General features: G+C 36.0%; 1 protein-coding gene across 28 annotated transcripts in view; it reads right to left on the bottom strand.

The window, feature by feature from the left end:
* Window positions 1–22,871, bottom strand: part of MBD5 (methyl-CpG binding domain protein 5) — a 416,685-nt gene that overhangs the window by 123,528 nt on the left and 270,286 nt on the right. For 24 of the 28 annotated variants that reach the window (XR_011428206.1, XR_011428208.1, XM_070240856.1 and 21 more), the window contains one exon: window positions 5,137–5,258. The exons of the other annotated variants lie outside the window; for them this stretch is intronic. The gene's annotated coding sequence lies outside the window, so the exon portion shown is untranslated. The remainder of the gene's footprint in view (window positions 1–5,136; window positions 5,259–22,871) is intronic. 28 annotated transcript variants of the gene reach the window in all.

The following is a 22,871-nucleotide window of genomic DNA, read 5'->3' as shown; positions in this document are numbered from 1 at the left end:
GGTCCCACAAGTCATAATGTGGCCCCTGCCTATCCAACTCCCTAATTCCATTTGGTCTTGTGAATCCTACTCCCTCAGACCTCAGCTAAAGTGCCCCTTCTTCAGGGATCCTTTGCCTGATTCTCCCAGATTATATGAGGTCCCTATATATGTTCTCCCATCACCTTGTAATATGGAAATGAAATAAATAATTGTGTAATTTTCTTTTTAATGAAATCAGGAACCATGTCTATCTTGTTTACTACAGTCATGTGTTTCTTAATGATGGGAATATGTTCTGAGAAATGTGTCATTAGGTGATTTTGTCATTGTGTGAACATCATAGAGTATAATGACACAAACCTAGATGGTATAGCCTACGATACACTTAGGCTATATGGTAGTGATCTTATGGGACCACTGTGGTACCTGTGATCCGTCGACTGAAATGTCGTTATATGGCACATAATTGTACATCCCCAGCACAAAGCCTTGTACGTAGTGATGTGAGACCCTGAAGGACTGAGAATTTTCTACTGTGGCTCTCTCCCATATTTAGTTTTCTGATCCTGGACTTACTACTTACTATTTAATCTCTTATTGACTCAGTTTCCTTATTTTAAAAATAGAGATAATAATGGAGTTATGTGTTAGAAGAGTGCCTGGCACATAGTAAACCCTATTTAAAGCCTAGTTCTTCTTCTTCATGTTTTAGATGATTGTTACTACACCTCTCTTTTTATTGCTATTATCGTCATCATTATTATTCTATACATTGGGTGAGTTAGGAAAATGTTTTGGTTTGTTAATTCTCTTTTACTATCTATTATGTAAATATGTTAAAAAAAAGCGAGGCCATTTTAACAACTTAAGTCACAAAGATTTTAGTGAAGAGTTAGAGAAAGCAAATAACTATAAAGACAGAAGGAAACCAAGGTTTTGGTAACTGAAAATACATAATTATCCATGAATTCAAGACTTCAGGGCTTTCAAAATATCCACAGTAGCCTTTTACCTGATAAGATCAGGCCAGAAGAATATTTTTATCAAAGAATAGTAAAATTGGAATTCTCTCAAATACAAATTTCCATGAAAATCTAATAAAAATGAAAGGTAGAATTTACTATTTTTTTTTTTTTAAAAAAACTTACCTGTTTACTCTGAATAGATGCTCTACAAAGCTGAACACAATTTTCAAGAGTCATACTATTTTCTTGGGGTTACAATTTTTTATACATAATTCCTTTGTAGGTAAATAAAAACACCTACCCCAAAGCAGTAAAAATAAAATAAAGCAACAGTAATGAAAAGCCTACCAATGGTTTTCATTTTGGTAAATATTTGTCTTACCATTTAAGCTTCAGACTCCTGAGATGACCCTTGGGATAAAGTGACAGACTCAGGTTTGATTCCCTCTGGTATTTTGAACAGTACTCCACAAACTAAGGACCATTTTTGAGGATAAATGACTGGCTAGGAGCACTAATGTCCCAAGGCTTTGCCTGGGGCCTATAATCTCACCTAATCATTATTCACAACCCCCTAGAAAAGCCTAACGCTAAAATTGTGATTGCCAGTTAGAACTAAACTTGCAAATTCATTTTTGAAAATCCTTTCTTCTTTCATGATTTCATTTTTTTGTTTAATTCATGTGAATCTTTAGATATCAAGTGCAAAAAGCATTAAAAACTAGAGCAATCGCCAACCTGTTTTGAGCGTTGCTTTCTTTACTAATTTATAAAAAGCCATTTTAATAACAAAAATGCTTAGGGACTATACTACATAATACATGCAACTGGATATAGAAAGTCCTTAAAAGGGATATGAAAAGCAGTGATAATGAGGAAGAGTTTAGTAAATTTAGAATTTTGCAACTCAGTTCTCATAAGCCATCTTTTATTTGAAAGACCAGAAGAATTTTTATAAATGCAAAAATGAATTGAGGAATGCAATAGTCCCTGAAAATCAGGGAGTAAACTAGAGTCAAATCATGCCACAAATTTCTTTAATGAGGGCTTTCATTTTTTTTACTTAGGATGTAAAAAAATATTATTTCTTGCCATTTATGCCAAATCTTTCCACTCTTGCTTTATTTTTAGGATTCACCATTGCAATCCTCTCTCTGTTCTTCCAGTAACTCTGTTTGCTTGAGTTGATAGTGAAATACAATTTCTTACTGATTATAACACTTAAGAGTCTCCTCTTTTAAAACCAGCAATGAAGAGTGAGGGCTATGTGTCTCAGACTGACTGGGGTAGAGTCAGATGCTTTACCTCTGTAAAGTGGAAATAATTGTTCTTACCTCAAGGTACACTGTGAGGATTAAATGAGACAAATGATCGAAAGTATTTAGTGAATTGTCTAATATATAGTAAGAACTCAATAATTGGTGTTAATAATGATAACTTTTTAGAATCTTTTATTTTCTTCTTAAATGTCTTGTGAGAAAACCGTAAAAAGATCATTGTGACTCTGGACAAACTCGAGTTAAACTCTCTGGTCTTTTGTTTTCTCATTCATAAAGTGAAATGATATAACAATATTAATCCAAAGGTCTCTCTCAACTATAAAAACTTACATGATTTTACTTAGCTATGGCTAAAGTTCAGACTTATTTTCCTTCTCTGCTATTCATATGTATGACAATTCTATTTCTGGTTGAGATTAACTTTGTTTTTGTATCCTTCTTCTTTGAATAAGAACCACATCTGATGATATTCTGTACTCTTGTTGTCATTGGCAATCATGGGATATTTTCCTAATTTCCTATGATGAACTACTACCTTCACTATCAAACCCCAGAGAAAACCCTAAGAAGGTAGTTCTTCAGAACTGATATATTAAAAATAATCAGATATTCATCACAGACAACATGTAAAAGTTTGTATTCTATCTAATCCAAGGATTTAAAATATATAGTATACATATATATAGTAGACCCTAACAATATAGTAACATAATTCACAATTAAGGATAGTACCTTCTGAGGACACAAAAACAAAATTTATATCATGGTGTAAAAAGAGTTATAGCTTCTAATAATGTACTTTAGTAAAAAAGGAAACAGAGCCTTTTTATTAAGACATAAGTTTAGTAAGAAAAAAAAGTAACAAAAAAACTCAGATATGTATATTTAATACATGAGATACAAGCCACACATTTTTTTTGGTCACAAGTATTTAGTATAATTAAATTCTTAGACTATTCTCAAATCCTAAATTATGTAACACTAAGCAAATGCTGATCTTTGGTGTAACATTATATGTATGTTGCAGTGGAAGTCGGATTTTACCAAGACAAACTAAAGCAGATGTAAAATACATCTTAGGTAAAATTACCTTTAAAGTCATTGTACATACTGAAATATTAAAATATAAAATGATTTAATGTCTGGATTTGCTTCCAAATAATATAGGAAGTATAAATGAAACAAGATTAACCATGAGTTCTTAATTATTGAAGTAAGATTGAGGTACACGGGGCTTCATTATACTATTCTGCCAAATCTTCTATGTTTGAAATTGTCCGTAATAAACAGTTAAAAAAAGAAAAAAGCCAATGTATAGACAGATACCAAACCAGAAGCCAAGACGAAAAAGACAGAGAGATTTAACCTCATAAAATGCTAATCTTATATGGTAAAAAAAAAAGCACATAAAACAAAAACAAAACATAAAAAAATGAAAAAATGGGTAAACAATTATAAAAAGTGATTTACAGTGTTAATATTCTGAGTATGATTCTTGATTCTTATCAATCAAGAAAAAACAAAGACCCCAAGAAAAATTTGGAATGGGGCATAAATGAGATAGTCATAAAAGAAATATAAAGGACAAATGAAAATATAAAAAATATTCATCTCGCTAGTAATCAAATAAATGAAAATTAACATGCCATACATTTTTCTCATTTCTGGTTTATTTAAAAACAAAAACAGTAATACCAAATGACAAAACTATAGAGAAAGTGGCACTCTCATACACTGCTGGTAGAAATGCAAATTGATAGAGCCTTTCAATAAATTTACCCTTTGATCCACCAATTCCATTTTTAAGAATATACCATAAGCTAGCATTTTCCCAACTGTTTAGTGGGATGTTGACAGATGTTATCTGTGTGTGTGTGTATGTAAGCCTAAGTTTAATTTTAAATGCAAGTTTATACAATGGCATTAAAAAATTTTTCCCTTTCTAAATTTTTTCTTTTGCTTTTAAAAAAAAAAAATAGACTTTACCTTTTAGAGCAGTTTTAGGCTCACAGCAAAAGTGAGCAGAAAGTACAGAGATTTCCCAAATCCTCCCTGCCCCTAAATATGCACAACTTCTCCAATCATCAACATCCTGCAGACAGATCTTATTTTAAGAAAGGATTCTATAGTCAAATAAGTTTGATTTCTAATATCTTAGTATATTACTATACATTGCTATTCTCTAAGATGATGAATAACAGACACTAGTTCCTTATGTTATAAGGCATGAAACCCTTTCATCAGAGAGCATGTTTAGGAACTAAGGTTCTGCAACACTTACTTTTGGAAATTGTCCTAAAAAAAATCATTAGACATGAGTACAAAGATGTTTGTACAAGGATGTTCACTGAAATCATATTAACCACGGGGAAAAATTGGAAACATCCCTAAATACTCAACTGGAAAGTGGTTACATAATTTATGCTATATTCTTAAACTGGACTATTGTACAACCATTACACAATGGTAATGTGTATGATATTTACTGATGTGAAAAATGCCACAACAAATTGCCCACTAAGAAATGCAGTCTAGCTAAGAGCATTTATATTCTATTGTTTCTAGTCCTAATCATAACAATTATATAAATACATATATTATACATCATATACTATATGTCAATAAATTCAGAAAGAACAAAATATAAAGAGTAGTTATCTCAAGGTGGTAGGATTATTATAATTTCCTGTATTGTTATCTTTTTTTTTTTTACAGTGAACACGTATTAATTTTATAATAGAAATATTTTTTGGAGGCAACATGTTTATGTATCTTAACTGCTTGGAGACATCTGGCATTTTAATCTATAGATGTCAGTCAGATGTTTTTCATATTTAGTAAAATTAAGTTCACAGACAAGAAAATTATAGTCACATAAAGAATTCATGGAGAGAACACACAATTCCTACCTTCTGGAGAGAAACTGATAAAAACATAACAAGTGCTGTGAGACCCAGCAGAGTAATGGAGGCAGTAAATCTCTAGATGCTCTATGCCTTTATGAGTCCCTATAAGGGAGTACCTCTTCTCTCTGTAACAGAAATAACATAGACATACACATTTATTTAAAGGAGCAGCTGAATGAAAATCATCCTTAAGTACAGACTGGAGCTATTCAGGCCACCTGTGTTCAAGCAGGGTCTCACAGTTAAACAGTTGGAAATATTACCACTTACTTGCTGTATGTCCTTGGGAAAGTTATTTACCTTCTCTGTTCCTCAGTTTTCTCATCTGTTAATGGAGATTATAATAGTACTCAACTAGAAGGGTTGTTGTAAAGGTTAACATTCACAAAGTACTTACAACAGTGGCACACACCATAGTATATGCTTTATAGGTGTTTTTTTAAAATCAATACCTGGGTGGGGTTGATTATATTAACAGAAATCTTTCACAGAGCATATTAAGGTCATTGACATTTTACTCTTGTTAACATCTCAAGTAAGTCTCACCTCAATTCTGTGAAGTACATATTATTATCATCTGGCCCTCAGTTTTGCAAATCAGAAACTCGATTTTATCAGCTCCCCAAACTGTTACAAACACACAAGAAACTGATCAGTTTAAAAGGGGAACTTTTTTGTTGTTCCAAAATGACAGCCAATGGATTGGATAAAATACTATTTACTGATATCTGGTCTATCTAAGTACCAAACCACTTAGAAATTACCTGATTAGTATAAAATTAAAGCAAGGAGAACTGAAAACTCAAACTGGACCTTCTTTCAAGCCATAGTAGTGTGCTTGTCCACTGTGTTACCAATTTCCTCTTCCTCTTGATATGATCCCTTGAGAAAGCACAGCACCACCAATAGAGTATTCTTGCCAAGAATGTTTAATCTGAATCTCACAATAATAAAAAAATTCAGGAAAAATCTAAATTATGGATATCTTGTAAACAATTAGCTCAAACTTTTCAAAAATGTCAATGACATGACACAAAACGGCTGGGAACTTTTTTTTAGATTATAGGAGATTAAATGGATATGACAACTGAATAACTGCATGATTCTTGATTGGATTTTGGATTGGGGAAAAAAAGACAGCTATAATTACTGGACAATTGGCAAATTTAAAATACAGACTTTTAAAATCTCTACCAGTTAATACATTTAAAATTAACCTAGGTGGTTTATTCCTGTAGATAAAGTTATTCATTCATTTATTTATATATGTCATAATTTATTAAATACCTATTCAGTGTTATAAGCCTGCAGATACCAAAAATTCTTACCACGTAACAGGTAACAGATCCTAAAATATAGACTTGGCTTGGCCAAAGGAGAGAGGTGAGGGATAGTGAGGACCCCTCTATCTGGCAAGTTAGCAAAATAGCTAAACTATCATCTGTTATATTTGAGACTCAGGCCATCTTCCTGTGGAAGTATTTTCCTTTCTAATGGAAGGGAAAAATTCAGAATGTTGGAGCAGGCTGCTGTTTCACGCAGCCTTCAGTAAAGTTCTGTAAGAAAGAGTGGCACAGAGGGACCGGCCCTGTGGCTGAGTGGTTAAGTTCGTGCACTGCAGCTTCGGTGGCCCAGGGTTTCGCCGGTTCGAATCCTGGGCGCGGACATGGCACCGCTCATCAGGCCATGCTGAAGCGGCATCCCACACGCCACCACTAGAAAGGACCCACAACTAAAAATGTACAGCTATGTAGTGGGGGGCTTTGGAGAGAAAAAGGAAAAATAAAATCTTAAAAAAAAAAAGAAAGTGTGGCACATCAAGTAACATAGAAGGGAAAAGAAAGATAGCTTTGCCAAAAGAGCTACTTTCTGTCTGTGGCTGAGAATCAGATAATCTGGAGCCTGGCAGGATTGAAGAAGCCAAATTATAAATGTTTTATAATTATCTTTTATTTATCTTTTGAATAGGTTATTTGCATGACATAGAATTTGAAAGATACCAAAAGGCAGTGAAAAATTTCTCTTCCAATCTTGTCCCCCAGACATCTATTTTCCCTTCCCAGAAGCAACCCCTGTTACCAGATTCACGTATTCTTCCAGAAATGTTTAACGCATTGCCATATCTACACATGTATTCACAGAAATGGAGCAGGCTGTATACACTATTCTATACCTTTCTTTCTTCAGGTAATATGTTTTATCATTTGATCATTTCAGTACTTACCAAACTGCCTTATTATATATTACTATAATAAATCTTATACCAGAAAAATTATAGAGTAGACAAGAATGCAAGAGGATATAAAAGATGTTTTCCCATGCAAAGGAAATGAGATATTGCCACTAGGCAGGCAAAAGCATTGAAGTGTCTGAGTGCAGAGTACTGAAGATGATGACTGAGGAAGCTACCTGGGAGGATTTATCTGAACACATCTTTGGATTCTTAGCATGCCAGTGTATTGTGGCAGACCCTCTAAAAAAGTTACTGAAGCCTCTGCCATGAGAGGGGTGCAAAAATGGCTAAGACTGAAGCTGGCAGACATAAGAGAGACTGGGGTTTGAAGAAACAGGGTGAAGAGTGCACGGTCCTTACAATTGGAGATCATGGTGAGGACCATGGTAGTAGATCCAGTGTATGAGGTCCAGAGGCCAACCAAGAGGAACTATGTCTCAGTGGATGCTGGCACATGGTGCCAAAATGCCAACGGCCAAGCAGTAACTCAGCAGAGACCGGAAAACAGAGAAGAATGTGGAAACCCATACTCATCCATTGATGCCAGGATGATATGAATTACCCCAGGAACTTGGGGAAGAGTAGAAGGAAGGGAGAGAGAAGGGGTAGGGGAAGAATCTTAGTTTAAAGCCTAAATTGACTCAATTTTAATTCAGAAGTAACCAAGCAACTATCAACTGGTAAGATTAAGCTTTCCTTTATCTGTGGAAATGGTGGTGGTGGTGGTGGGGTGCAAGGAAAAGGGGTTTGTGAGATAAGTCAATTTTACATGTAGGCAAACAATATTTTACACAGTTGAGATAAACAACTATAAAATTTAAATCTACATAGCCAACTCACAGGCCTGTTATAAGGATTCAATGAAATAGTTGTGTGAAAGTGTACAAACAATAAATGGTGTGATTTTTTGGTTACAATTTCTGATAGTAACCTTTCTTTGACTTTTCCCCAAGTTCTGGATACCTTTAATGCAGTCCTATGATTTCAGATTTTATTATACATACTCACTTCTGAAGAGTACTAGCTTTGAAGTAAGTCATTCTTGGGTTCAAATTCTACATTAGTCACCCACTAGCTGTATGAATTTGGGGAAGTAATTTAACTTCTCTGAGTCTCTGGATCTTTATTCAAAAAACATAGTGTGATAATAAAAAATTATTCCATACATGTATTAAGTATGATAATGAAACATACTACATCGCACATTGTCTGGCCCACAAGTGGACCTACTTACTTTCTCTAAAGTTTAAACTATGTTGCCCAGTTTTTGATTTAGAAAATTTGATCATCTTGTCATACGTCTTAACTACAAGAGATTGAACTCTGTAATATATGGCTCCTAGTTACTGTTCCCAGGTTGATGAAGTAATAAACATCTCCACATGCTGTGAAGGAAGCAGGTCTGTGTCATAACAAAAGTATTTAAACATAAAATATATGTTACATAAACAGGAATCTCCTCAAATCTTACTCTGAGACTGAGTATCAGGATTGGAGATGGTAATTTCTCATTTTCTCCAAATAGAAATTGTCTTTTTTAAAAAGGTATTTAATTCAAATCTAACAAATGTTAAAAAGAACAAACTACTCAGTAGATAATAAAATCAATAATATTGATTCTGGTTAAAGATGGTAGATTGGACATATACATTTAACTCCATCCCCTTTCAAAACCACACTAAAATACAATATAATATTAAATATCTTATTAAAAAGCATAAAGAAAGAAAAGAAGAACAAGAGATGAATGATGATAACCAAAATTTGGAAGCTAGAAGGCAGAAGGACTATAGCTTACTGACTTAGCAGACTCAAGCAAGTTGAATCCTAAACCAGCAGTAGGTAAAGCCAGGAAGCAATTTTATTTGCACTACAGTTTTCAAAAAGCTTAGGACTTGGTGGCACACAGACTTACGCAAGTGGGTTAAAGGTGGAAATAAGAGCAAGCCTGGCTGGAAGTCTATTTAAGAATTAGTTTCTTACATTCTCTCTCTGCCATTCACAACTGAACAAGTATCCCTCCCTGTTTCATCCCAGCAGAAGACTAAATGTTTATTATTTGGAGTTGGTAAAAAAGAAGGTTCCTGAACTGGGAAATTTTGAAGAATTCTGGAGGGCAGAGTAGTCTACAGAAAACAAAATTGAATGAAATTTTATATGCTGACTATTGAGACTTCCAGGTATTCTTCTACTTGGTTTGCAGAATGCTAGTAGCTCATCTTATAACATTTAAGCAGGAGAGTGGAAGATTCTTCTTTGGTAAATCTACCTGGACTTAAAAGGTGTTCACTGAAATGGTATTGAAGGTTCCTGAACAAAACCTCATAGTCAAATCTAGGAAATTCATGGTCATTAAGTTCTAATTATGTGTTATCTAGGCATCCCCCTTTCTTTCTACCTTAAATATGAACTTGACAGCCAACAATCACTAGACATCTGAAGAAAGCCCCTAACATGAAGGTAGAGCCTAAAACAAATAAACAAACAGGAAATAGAACTACTCAGGGAAAGAAAATTTTTAAAAAATTACCTTCAAAGAGATAAGAGAAGGACTGTATCCATGAAACAAGAACAGATTGCTTAAAAAAAAAAGGAACATTCAGGGAACAAGAAAGTGCTGCTGAGAAAAAAATTGTGATAGAAATGGAAACCTCAATAGAAAGGTTGAAAGATCTCCCAGCAAGTAAAGAGACTAAGAGAAAGAACATGAATAGAAAGGATAATAAAATTAGAAGATCATTCTAGGGGGTTCAACACTCAAATAACAGAAAGAAAAAATAGACAGAAAGAAATCATCAAAGACATAATTCATGAAAATTTTCCTGAATTAAAGAACAAGAATGTCTAGATTAAAAGGGTTCACTGAGAGCCTAGCCAAATGAATGAAAACAGATCCCCAACAAGACACATCACCATAAAATTTCAAAACTCTGGGACAAATAGAAAATTGCAAAAGCTTCCAGTGGGGAAAAATATCTAAAAGAGAAATTAGAATGTCTTTCAACACTGGAAGCTAAAAGACAATGGAGAGAGACCATAAAAATTCTGAGAGAAAATAAATTCCTAAGCAGAATTTTGTACTCAGCCATAACATTACTCAAATGTCAGTTAAGCAAAAAGACATTTCAGATAGGCAAGATCAAAGCTATTGGTAGAAGTGCTCCATCAAAATGAGAGTAAATGAAGGAAAGACATTAAAAACAGGAGATCCAGCTCAAAACGGGGATAAAAAAATGAAGCTTCAAGGTGATAGTAAAAAGAGACCTGTACCAGGTGGGACAGAGGTTGCAGCTTAATTAGAAACAAGTACAGGGGCTGGGCTGGTGGCTGAGTGGTTAAGTTCACGTGCTCTGCTTCAGCGGCCCAGGGTTTCGTTGGTTCAGATCCTGGGCGCGGACATGGCACTGCTCATTAGGCCATGCTGACGCGGGGTCCCACATGCCACAACTAGAAGGACCCACCACTAAAATATACAACTATGTACTAGGGGGATTTGGGAAGAAAAAGCAGGAAAAAAAAAAGAAACAAGTACATGGGAAACCAAGTAAATGAAAAAAAAGAAAAAATGAAAAATAATTACTAATTTTAGGGAGAGCAGAGAATGAGATACATGATAAGGTTCAGCTATGAATTGAGTTTATATAGTTATAAAATGTGTGTAATTGAATATTAAACATCAAAATTATGATACAACTATACTGAGAAGACAGCGTATTTGTGATGATAGGGTAGGGGACATAAAAGAGATCTAAATCTACAGCTTCCATAGTGGGAAATTAATAGATTATATGTGAAGCTGAAAAAAAAATTAAGTAGAAATACATAATCATGTTATTTAAAGATATTCTTCTTCATAAATACCAAAAGAAACAGCTGAAAAAGAACTGAAAGTAATTGCTTTTGGGAATTGGAAAAAGGGTGAAAGAAGGTGCAGAGCAGGGGACTGCTGCTTTTTCTAAAATAAGTCTTGTAGCACTACTTGATTTTTTAAACCAGGTACATGTGTAACTGATAAATATAAAACAAAACAAAAAAACAGCATAAAATTAACATTAACAGTGATTTGCGGAAACAGTAGATGCTTATCAATTCTTAAATGTGGTTACATATGAATTATTTTGTTATAAAACCTTGTAGGGTAAGTTTCTAGAAAACAGGCGTTGCACCAGACAAACATCTGCTATGACAGCCAATACACGGTGGGTATCTAAACATTGCCACTTTAATTGATAACAGTGAAAAACAAAAACAGGCACTGTAGTGGGTTCTAGACTTTCTGGGTTCAGACCTTGGCTCTACCTCTTTCTAGTTACATAATATTGGAGAAGATATTAAACCTCTTAAGCTTCCCTAGCTGTAAAATTCTTATTTCATAGGAATGTTGTGAGTGTTAATTGATATATTATAGGAACAGTGCTTAGCACGGTGCCTGAGACAAAACGAATGGTTAATAAATGTTAGTTATTTTAATTTTAACTCCAAATTCCTAACTCTGAATTGTAAGTATCATGTCTACTGTACCTCCTCCCATCCCCTTGCTCAGACCTTGGGACATTTTATTTCTCACAAATGTCCTATTCAACCACCCCACAGAGATCAGACTCAACTATCACCCTAAAATCAATCATGCCTGGTTCACTTTGAAACAGACTAGAAATAAATGTCATAATTGGAACCATCTCTCTTTTCATATCCATTGCTGCTTCCTTTTTCCTCTGAGGCAGCCTGGAGCAGGATTTCTAACCAAAAGACCTAAGTTTGGGCAGGTCATTTTGCCTCTCTGAGTATCCATCTTCTCATCTGTAAAGTGGAGATGATAATACCTACTAGAGTGGACATTTGAAGTTTGCCTCCCCACCAAGCTTTCCTGTTACTTCTGTTAGCTATATACTGATTTTCCTTTAGACAACTTACTCATTCCCCAGCTCTAGAGGTGGGCCTAACTGCCGAAGCAAGTCAGCATATCTGTTCACATTGATGTATCCAAAGATGGGCACTTAACCAAATCGAGACCAGTGACACTCAAAACTGTCAGGGCCACCAAGTGTGGAGCTGACAGTGGAGCCAATCCAGAGAGAAAGAGCCGGGAGCCCCAAATTAGCCTATCTTAAGGTCATTCCATCCTATGAACCAAAATATCCTTTTTTTTTTTTTTTTTTAGCCTAAGCCTTTGTGCATGCGTGTGTGTGTGTGTGTGTTTGTAGTGGTAGGGGGAGAGGGGAGGGTTCTTCACTGCACCAAATGAGTCTTAATTCCTACCTACCTTGTAAGTATTATCTCCACTGTTTCTAGGATCAACTGAGATAATAAATAAAAAAAATATTTGGTAAACATAGAGCAGTATGTAAATATTATCATAATTTTTAATAAAATAAGCCCAACTTCTTCACAAAGCAAACTCTGTCTTATAACAGTTATAACTTATTTTCACAAAAATCAAAGTACCCTATTAAAAGTCTGGACATTCTAGGGGCTGGCCCTGTGGCCGAGTGGTTGAATTTGCGCGCTCTGCTTCGGCAGCCCAGGGTTTTGCCGGTTTGAATCCTGGGCGCCGACATGGCACCACTCATCAGGCCATGCTGAGGCGGCATCCCACATGCTGCTACTAGAAGGACCCACAACTAAAAATACACAACTATGTACCAGGGGACTTTGGAGAAAAAGGAAAAATAAAATCTTTAAAAAAAAAAAAAAAAAAGTCTGGGGCTGGCCCTGTGGCCGAGTGGTTAAGTTCGCGCGCTCCGCTGCAGGCGGCCCAGTGTTTCGTTGGTTCGAATCCTGGGCGCGGACATGACACTGCTCATCAAACCACGCTGAGGCAGCGTCCCACATGCCACAACTAGAAGGACCCACATCGAAGAATATACAACTGTGTACCGGGGGGCTTTGGGGAGAAAAAGGAAAAAATAAAATCTTTAAAAAAAAAAAAAAAAAAGTCTGGCTATTCGAGATATTATTGGTGAAAACATATTTTGAATAAAAATATAAGAATGTGCAATTGTTGTTCAAATCATTCCAGGTCATGCATGTGATAGCAGCTTATCCATCAAACTTAAAAGGTTAGGCCAGTGCCCCCCAAATCTCTGTTTTACTCTTTGATATTTATGGTTGTATGTTCCACAAACCTGTTTGAATCCTTTTGAAAATATGTATTCTGTGCTATTTCCAAGTGAATTTTATCAAATGTAATTAGCACAGTCTAGAGTAGTACATTTGTTTTATTATTTACAAACAAAACACTAATTAAAGGGAAACTGAAAAGTGGTACCAAGTCCCTATAAAGCTGATCTTACAAACCTTATAAATACTTTATAAAGTATTTATAAAACAAAATACTTTGAAGTCAGAATAAACCTGGAAATAAATGGATACTCTGAATGAGCTCAAAGCCTTTAAAAAGGTACTTGTTATCTTAACTAGATCTATCTCTTCAGTCTATAGGATTAACTTGACTGGCAATTCTTTTCTTTCTGGCTAAAGCAAAAGTAAACTTTAGCTCTAAATAACTGCTGCTTTACAGTACTCGCTCCATCTGATATGTCCTTGATCTTATCTCCAGATTAGAGTCCTTTAGGTAAAGGATCAGATAATCAGGTAATGACGATGATTTTTGGTCTCACTCTCCATTATCATTACCTGATGATGACAACGAATATAATACCCATAAAATCATGAGCATGAATGTACACATTTTCTCATGATGAAAAATATCCAATAAAGAATTTGAAAATGAACTATACTGGCCCTTTTTTTAAGAAAAGAAAATGAAATAAGAATGATATTCTCTAGTTAAAAACAAGTTATAATATGAAGGTCACTGGTAAAAGTTTAATACCAAATCAAAATAGTGTTAGACTGATTATTAGGTAGGAAACATAATAAAATGCTTAAATGCCAGTCCAATAAAACCAACAATTCTTAATAAACCAGAGTTACAAACTGGGATTATGAAAAGTCTGTTTTCTTAATAAATACACTTTAAATCTATTTTGTCCTTCAAAATGGTTATCTTGGGAGGCCATAAACCAAGCCCAGAAATGCTGGAATTGTTAAAAATATTTTTGGAATTTCTCTTTTGTAATCGCCTTTACAATTAGCTTTTCACCACACAAGATCCCTTGTTGTTTTTGACCCAAAAAGACATACATAACTTTTGACACACTAAACTCAGTTTGAGATGACATTTAGTTGCTTTCAGAATTCAGATGAAACTAGCGTGTGTACTCAGAATAGTCTGTCAAGGAACAAAAGCAAATCCATAAATATTTCATGCAAAGGCAGTAGGCATGGAATAAGTCTACATTTTCCAAAGTGCTGCTGAGAAAGAGTCAAATAATAATCCAGATTAAAAAATTTTGTATTTGCCACCTTCCCTACAATTATATCTTAAATTAGAAACAAAATAGCAGTCTGAAAATGCAGACACAATATATTAAATTACACACTGTAAGATTAAATTTTTTAAAAATGAGCAACTCCTAGAAATTAATTCAGTTTAACAAACATTTATTGAGTGTATTCTATATCTCTACAGTAGTGCTAGGTACAACAGAAAAATAAATAATACACAGGCCAGATCCTCAAGGCATTTACAAGCTAGTAGAAGAGGAAGTTATGTACAACAACCACTACAACATTCTATGTTAATTATAGACTTGAACACTGTAAATGAAGGTAAAATCTTCGTTGTATAAGTTAATTCACATTCAAACACTTTAGTCCATATTTTCTCATGTCAGTCCTTTTACCGCTAGCATTGTGTACCTTTATAAATACATATCACATTAAATTGTATAGACTTGTATATATATCTGCCTCCTCAGTTGGTCTATGAGCTTCTCTACATCAAGGACTAGAGGTCACAGCACAAGGTCTAGTGCAACATACACGCACAACAACTGTATAAATGTTAAGGCAGGAAGTTAAATGTACTATCATCAAAAGAAATGCAAAGTGGTATGAGAAAACCAAACAAAGATTAGTTTAATTCCCATTGGAGAGCTTGGGGAAAGCTTCAAAAAGAAAGTAGCATTTAAAGAAAATTGAGGGCTGGCCTGGTGGTGCAGTGGTTAAGTACGCACGTTCTGCTTCGGAGGCTTGGGGTTCGCTGGTTCGGATACCAGGTGTGGACATGGCACCATGTGGCAAGCCACGCTGTGCTAGGTGTCCCACATATATAAAGTAGAAGAAGATGGGCATGGACGTTAGCTCAGGGCCAGTCTTCCTCAGGGGGGAAAAAAAAAGAGGAGGATTGGCAGATGTTAGCTCAGGGCTAATCATCCTTCAAAAAAATAATAATAAAGAATATTGAGATCTCAATATGGAGAAATATAAGAAGAAAGGATTACAGATAGATGGGACAGGAAAGGTTTGCAAAAGGTAAAAAAAGTACTGAATATGCTTTAAAAATAGTTACAACCCAGTATCACTGGAATTCCAAGCTTTTGTGATTGATTGATAGATGCATTAGAGGTTTGGGGAAGAGTAGTGGGAGAAACACCCAGAAAAGTTAGTAGTGATCTGAGTGGGTCTGCTTTCCCAGCCTGGAGAACTGGAGGACCAATACAGGAGCCATGAAAATGGCCCTTGGGAATCTAGCAGCATGACTTGATACAATTCAAGTATCTAAACTAGTTTAGAATAACGCAGAGCACTATTTATCAAATGGAGTTTCATGGAATATTCTCTTAGAGAAATGTAATACATGTTAGCAGAGTTGAGTTCAATCCAGTATATTTTCCCAAATAATTTGACCATGGAACACTTTGCCACAAAATTCCTATAAATATCTCAGTTTGCAATATACTATTTTAATTTCCCTATGTTTAATATGTAAGGTATCACTATGCCTTAACTGAAAATTTGAGTCATTGAATGGGTCTATTTCAAGCATTATAATGTTTTATTACTATTGGGAACAACTCCTAAATATCCACTAATTTGGTAGCAAAGGATGTGAGATAAGATCATAATAAATAAGAAATTACAAACATAAATGAACTTTTGTCTTATATACACAAACCTACATGAAACATTTAATAGTTCATGGTGGATTGATCTAGACTACAGTGGAATTTAGTGAAACAAACATAAGGTTTGACTTAGATATAATATCTTAAAAATATCAAGAAATTGGAAACAAGGGGAATGTCCATAAGTAGGGGAATAGCTGAATAAATTTTGGTATATCCCTACTACGTGATATATTGCAATCATTAAAAAAATAAATGAGAGCTATTTCTACAATATATAGTAGTGTGAGAATGCAAGGTGTAGGGGGGTGTGTGTGTGATCTCACTTTTTAAAGCAATGAACAAAATTCCTCTCTCTCTCTCTGCGTATACACATTGAGTATAAGAGGGATATATACTAAGTTAAGAAAAAAAGACTGCATAAAAATATGACCATGATTTCATGTATATGTAAAATAAAAATATGATCTAAGAAAATGAAGAGTACGAAAACTAGAGAGTTTACATCAAAGTTGATTATGACTAATATAATAAATTATTCCCTGTTTGAATTCTTTGATGGTTTCCCATTAATTACAATGGGGGCTAGGGTGAGTGGGACATACATTACTTAGCATGAGTTAGATATTCCTTCACGACCTGATTCTACTTTTCTCACATTCCCAGTATATCTTCTATTCTAACTACAGTCATGCATCACTTAACAATGGGGATATGTTCTAAGAAATGCATCGTTAGGCAATGTGGTTGCTGTGTGGACATCACAGAGTGCACTTCTTACACAAACCTAGATGGTATACCCTACTTCACACCTAGGCTATATGGTACCATCCTTATGGGACCACTGTCGTATATATAGTCCGTTATTGACTGAAATGTCATTATGTGGTGCATGACTGTATTCTAAACAACCTAGCATTTACCGGAATGCTCCGTGCTACTTCACAGTCCTGTGCCTTTGTAGACACCATGTCCACTGCCCGAAATGTCCTTTTTTCTCTTCTTTGCATGTTCAAATCTTACTTAAACAATTTATGAGTAAGATCTAGCCATATAAATATAAAAAAATGTAACATATTATATAATAAGCATCAAATAAGTGTTACAGGAGTTCAGAGTCCTGACTGGGGTAGTCTGGAAAAGCAAGTATTTGAATTACATCTTGAAAGTTTAGCACTTTAAGAGAAGTGAGGAGAGAAGGTATTCCAACCAAGTTTGAAAGGACGAGAGCCAAGATATGGGTGGTATACAGTGCAAGACATCTATTGGAGGCAGTGTCTGGTATGCAGCCGGTATGTGGTAAATAATTGTGGATGGGTAAATGGATGGATTTAAAAGAGGGTTAATGCAGGGAAATAGCAAGTCATAAGGTGGGAAAATTGGAATGGGGCCAGATAACTGAGAGTATTAAATATGCAGCAAAGGCTCCTAAAATCTATTCTGTACACCTGGACTCTTCAAGCAGGAGTATGTATCCCTAATGTGACACTAGGAAGCCCAGGATAAACATGAAGTATCCTTCTGACTCATCAATTTTATCTTAAAATTTAAAGAATTAAGTAATTTAAGTGGTATCCTTTTTTTTTTTTAGTGAGGAAGACTGGCCCTGAGCTAACATCTGTTGCCAATCTTCCTCTTTTCGCTTGAGGAAGATTGTCGCTGAGTTAACATTTGTGCCAACCTTGCTCTATTTTATGTGGGATACCTCCACAGCATGCCTTGATCAGCGGTGCCAGGTCCATGCCCGGGATCCAAACCTGTGAATCCTGGGCCACCAAAGCAGAGCACACAAACTTAACCACTATGCCACCAGGCCGGCCCCAAGTGATACCTAATTTTAAACATTTTTATATTAAAACAGATGAATTATGGAGTGGGAATTAAAATTTGTGTGAATTTTTAAGATAAAGCAAGAGATTTCAAAGAAATGTTGAGCTTGTGGTGAGGTGCTTTCAGCTATACTACCAGATGCTAGTGGTTGTTCTTTTACATCCCTTGCTGGCAGCGGAAATGTAGAGTCATGAAGGGGATGTGAACCAGGTAGTAACAGGATTAAAGTGATGATTTACTTATATTAATCTACCAGCAGGATGCTGGCTGGCCTAGATTGGGGAGAAGATTAGAAATCTGTATCCTAGCTAGAGAACTATTGCAACAGTCCAGAACGGTAGCTACTAGAATGGAAAGAAGCTTAACAAGCTCCATTAAGGAATTTAGTTATTTTAACTAACATTACAACCACTGCTATATATAATAATTGATTCAGTGACACTAGACTTTCCTTATATGAGAGGAGTTTACTGTTGGTTAAGGACCAACTCTGGTGCCAGAATGCTTGGTTTAAATATTGGTTCAGATACTTAACTAGTTGTGTGACTTTGTACAAATTACTTAACTGTTTTGTATTTCTACTTCCTCCTCTGTATAATGGGGATAATGATAATACTAGCTGCTTCACTGGAGTGCTGTGACAATTAAATGAGTTAATACAGGCATGCTTCACTTCACTGTGCTTCGCTTTATTGTTCTTTGCAATATTGTGGTGTTTTTTTTTTCGTGAGGACGATTTGTCCCTAAGCTGACATCTGTTGCCAATCTTCCTCTTTTTGCTTGCGGAGGAGTGGTCCTGAGCTAACATCTGTGCCCGTCTTCTTCTATTTTGTGCGTGGGTCGCATCCACAGCATGACTTGATGAGTGGCACAGGTGTGTGCCTGGGATCTGAACTTGAGAACCCGGGCTGCTGAAGTGTCGAGTGCTGAACTGACTTGCTACACCATGGGGCTGGCAGCAGCAGACATTGTGTTTTTTATAAATTGAAGGTTTGTGGTAACTCTGCATTGAGCAAGTCTACCAGTACAATTTTTCCAAGAGCATTTGTTTACTTCATGTCTGCGTGTCACATTTTGGTAATTCTCACAATATTTCAAACTTTTTCATTATTATTTCACTTGTTACGGGGATCTGTGATCAGTGACCTTTGATTTTTCTATTGTAATTACTTTGGGGTGACATGAAACATGCCCATATAAGATAGCAAACTTAATTCATAAATATTGTGTGTTCCAACTGCTCCACCAACTGGCTGTTCCCCCATCTCTCTCCCTCTCTTGGAGCCTCCCAATTCCTTGAGACACAATAATATTGAAATTAGGCCAATAAGTAACCCGATGACGGCCTCTAAGTGTTCAAGTGAAGGGAAGAGTCACATGTCTCTCACTTTAAATCAAAAGCTAGAAATGATTAAGTTTAGTAAGGAAGACATGCCAAAAGTTGAAATAGGCTGAAAGCTAGGCCTCTTGCACCAAATAGTTAGCCAAATTGTGAATGCAAAGGAAACGTTCTTGAAGGAAATTAAAAATGCTACTCCAGTGAACACATAAATGATAAGAAAGAGAAACAGCCTTATTGCTGATATGGATAAAATTTTAGCAGTCTAGATAGATCAGACCACTCACAACATTCCTGTAAGCCAAAGCCTAATCCAGAGCAAGGCCTTAACTCTCTTCAATTCTATGAAGGCTGGGAAAGGTGAGGAAGCTGCAGAAGAAAAGCTGGAAGCTGGCAGAGGTTGATTCACGAGGTTTAAAGACAGAAGCCATCTCCATAACATAAAAGTGAAAGGTGAAGCAGCCAGTATTGATGTAGAAGCTGTAGCAAGTTACCCAGTAGATCTCACTAAGATAATTACTGAAAGCGGCTACACTAAACAACAGATGTTCAACGTAGATAAAACACCCTTATACTGAAAGAAGATGCCATCCAGGACTTTCATAGCTAGAGAGGAGAAGTCTATGCCTGGCTTCAAAGATTTAAAGAACAGGCTGACTATCTTGCTGGAGGCAAACGCAGCTGGTGACTTTAAGTTGAAGCTAATGCTCATTTACCATTCTGAAAATCCTGGGGTCCTTAAGAATTATGCTAAATCTACTCTGCCTGTGCTCTATAAATGGAACAACATAGCCTGGATGACAGCACATCTGTTCACAACAGGGTTTACTGAATATTTTCAGCCCACTGTTGAGACCTACTGCTCAGAAAAAAAGACTCCTTTCAAAATATTACTGCTCCTTGACAATACACCTGGTCACCCAAGAGCTTTGATGATGTACAATGAGATTAATGCTGTTTTCATGCCTGCTAACACAACATCCATTCTGCAGCCCATGGATCAAGGAGTCATTTTGACTTTCAAGTCTTCTTATTTAAGAAGTACATTTCATAAGGCTATAGTTGCCAGAGATAGTGATTCTTGTGATGGACCTGGGCAAAGTTGATTGAAAACCTTCTGGAAAGTATTCACTATTCTAGATGCCATTAAGAATATGTGTGATTCATGGGAAGAGCTCAAAACATCAACATTAACAGGAGTTTGGAAGAAGTTGATTCCAAACTCATGAATGACCTTGAGGGGTTCAAGACTTCATTGGAGGAAGTAACTGCTGGTGTGGTAGAAATAGCAAGAGATCTAGAATTAGAAGTGCAGCATGAAGATATGACTGAACTGCTGCAGTCTCACAATAAAACTAACAGATGAGTGGGGCCAGCCTGATGGTCCAACAGTTAAGTTTGCACGTTCCACTTCAGTGGCCCAGGGTTTGCCGGTTCAGATCCCGGGTGCGGACCTATGCAGCGCTTGTCACGCCATGCTGTGGCAGGTGTCCCACATATAAACTAGAGGAAGATGGGCACAGATGTTGGCACAGGGCCAGTCTTCCTCAGGAAAAAAGAGGAGGATTGGCAGCAGATGTTAGCTCAGGGCTAATCTTCCTCAAAAAAAAAAACAAACCAGTAATGGATGATGAGTTGCTTTTCTCTTTCTTTTCTCCCTGAGGAAGATTAGCCCTGAGCTAACATCTGCTGCCAATCTTCCTCTTTTTGTTCTTTATGTATGTGAGCTGCTGCCACAGAATAGCCACTGACAGGCAAGTGGTGTAGGTCCATGGCCAGGAACCGAACCCGGGCTGCTCAAGTGGAGCATGCCAAACCTAACCACTAGGCCACCATGGCTGGCCCAGGAGTTGCTTCTTATGGATGAGCAAAGAAAGTGGTTCCTTGAGACAGAATATACTCCTGGTTAAGATGTTGCAAAGATTGGTGAAAGGACAACAAAGGGTTTAGAATAGTACATAAACTTAGTTGACGAAGCAATGGCAGGGTTTGAGAGGACTGACTCCATTTTTTAAAGAAGTTCTACTGTGGGTAAAATACTATTGAACAGCGTTGCACGCTACGAAGAAATAGTCCGTGAAAGGAATAGCTAACTGATACACTGTTGTCTTATTTTAAGAAATCACCAGTCACCCCACCCTTCAGCAACCACCACCCTGATCAATCAGCAGCCATCAACATCCAGGCAAGACAGTCTGTGAGCAAAAAGATTAGGATTCACTGAAGACTCAGATGATGGTTAGCATTTTTAAGCAATAAAGTGTGTTTTAATTAAGGCATGTATATTGCTTTTTAGACATAATGCTACTGCACACTTAATAGACTACGATATATTGTAAACATCACGTTTATATGTAGTGGGAAATCAAAAATTCATATGACTTGCTTTATTGTGGTGGTCTTAGAACTGAACCTGCTATATCTCCGAGGTATGCCTTGGTAAACAAATGGCAAGCAATAGGATATACTGGAGTATATGAGGAAGCCATTTGGTGTAAAGCAAATTCGGCCTGACCTTGCTTTTCCAAAAGGGCCTGACGTGACCCTTGAGCATGCATTGTATATCTGCTTTAAGATTTGCTCTGTCCCAAAGACTGGGGGATCTTAGCAAGGCCTGCTTGTTCAAAGCCCTCTCTGTGTCCCTTTTTCTCTGCATGGAATGGCAAGCATTTGTTTACCAAATATTTGCTATTCTCAACTTCTTGTAAATTGTTTTCCTCCCCTTTGAAGTACCAGACCACTACCCCCCTTCTCCTTTGCTCAGGATAGCTTTCAAGCCTCAACTGCCTGACTACCTGTGCGTCTCATATTCTTATGGGGCCCCTGTATATAAGTAAATAAATTTGTTTTTCTCCTGTTAACTTCTCTTGTGTCACTTTGATTATTAGACCAGCCAAAGAACCTTGAAGGGCAGAAGGAATATTTTTGCTCCTCTATATTACCCTGTTGCCCCTTCCTTACTATTAAAAAGTCTGTTTTGAGTTTGATAATCTCTTTTAAAAATGTCCACAGCAAGTGTTTCTCGCACCTAATAAGATTATATCTATTTGATATAAGTAAATATTTTCGGTTACAATCAATTATTGATAACAAAAAATGGAGAAAAATGTATCCAAACATACTCAGTATAAGCAAAGTCAATGATATGCTGTATATTATGGTACATTACACTGCATGGATAGTTTTTATTAAATTAAATCATATGAAATTGCCCGTATTCAATCATTTTTGACTTAACAAAAATGACGATTTCATATGGTTCAACATATTTCCTTAAATATAGTTTGCACAAATATATTCTTTCATTTGTCTGAATCAAATTCTACACTTTTCTTTGTTAGTTAAAATAACCAAGAAATGATGT

This window comes from Equus caballus, chromosome 18 (genome assembly GCF_041296265.1).
Source record: "Equus caballus isolate H_3958 breed thoroughbred chromosome 18, TB-T2T, whole genome shotgun sequence".
NCBI classification, from domain to species: domain Eukaryota; kingdom Metazoa; phylum Chordata; class Mammalia; order Perissodactyla; family Equidae; genus Equus; species Equus caballus.
This window is presented reverse-complemented; position numbering and strand designations above follow the sequence as displayed.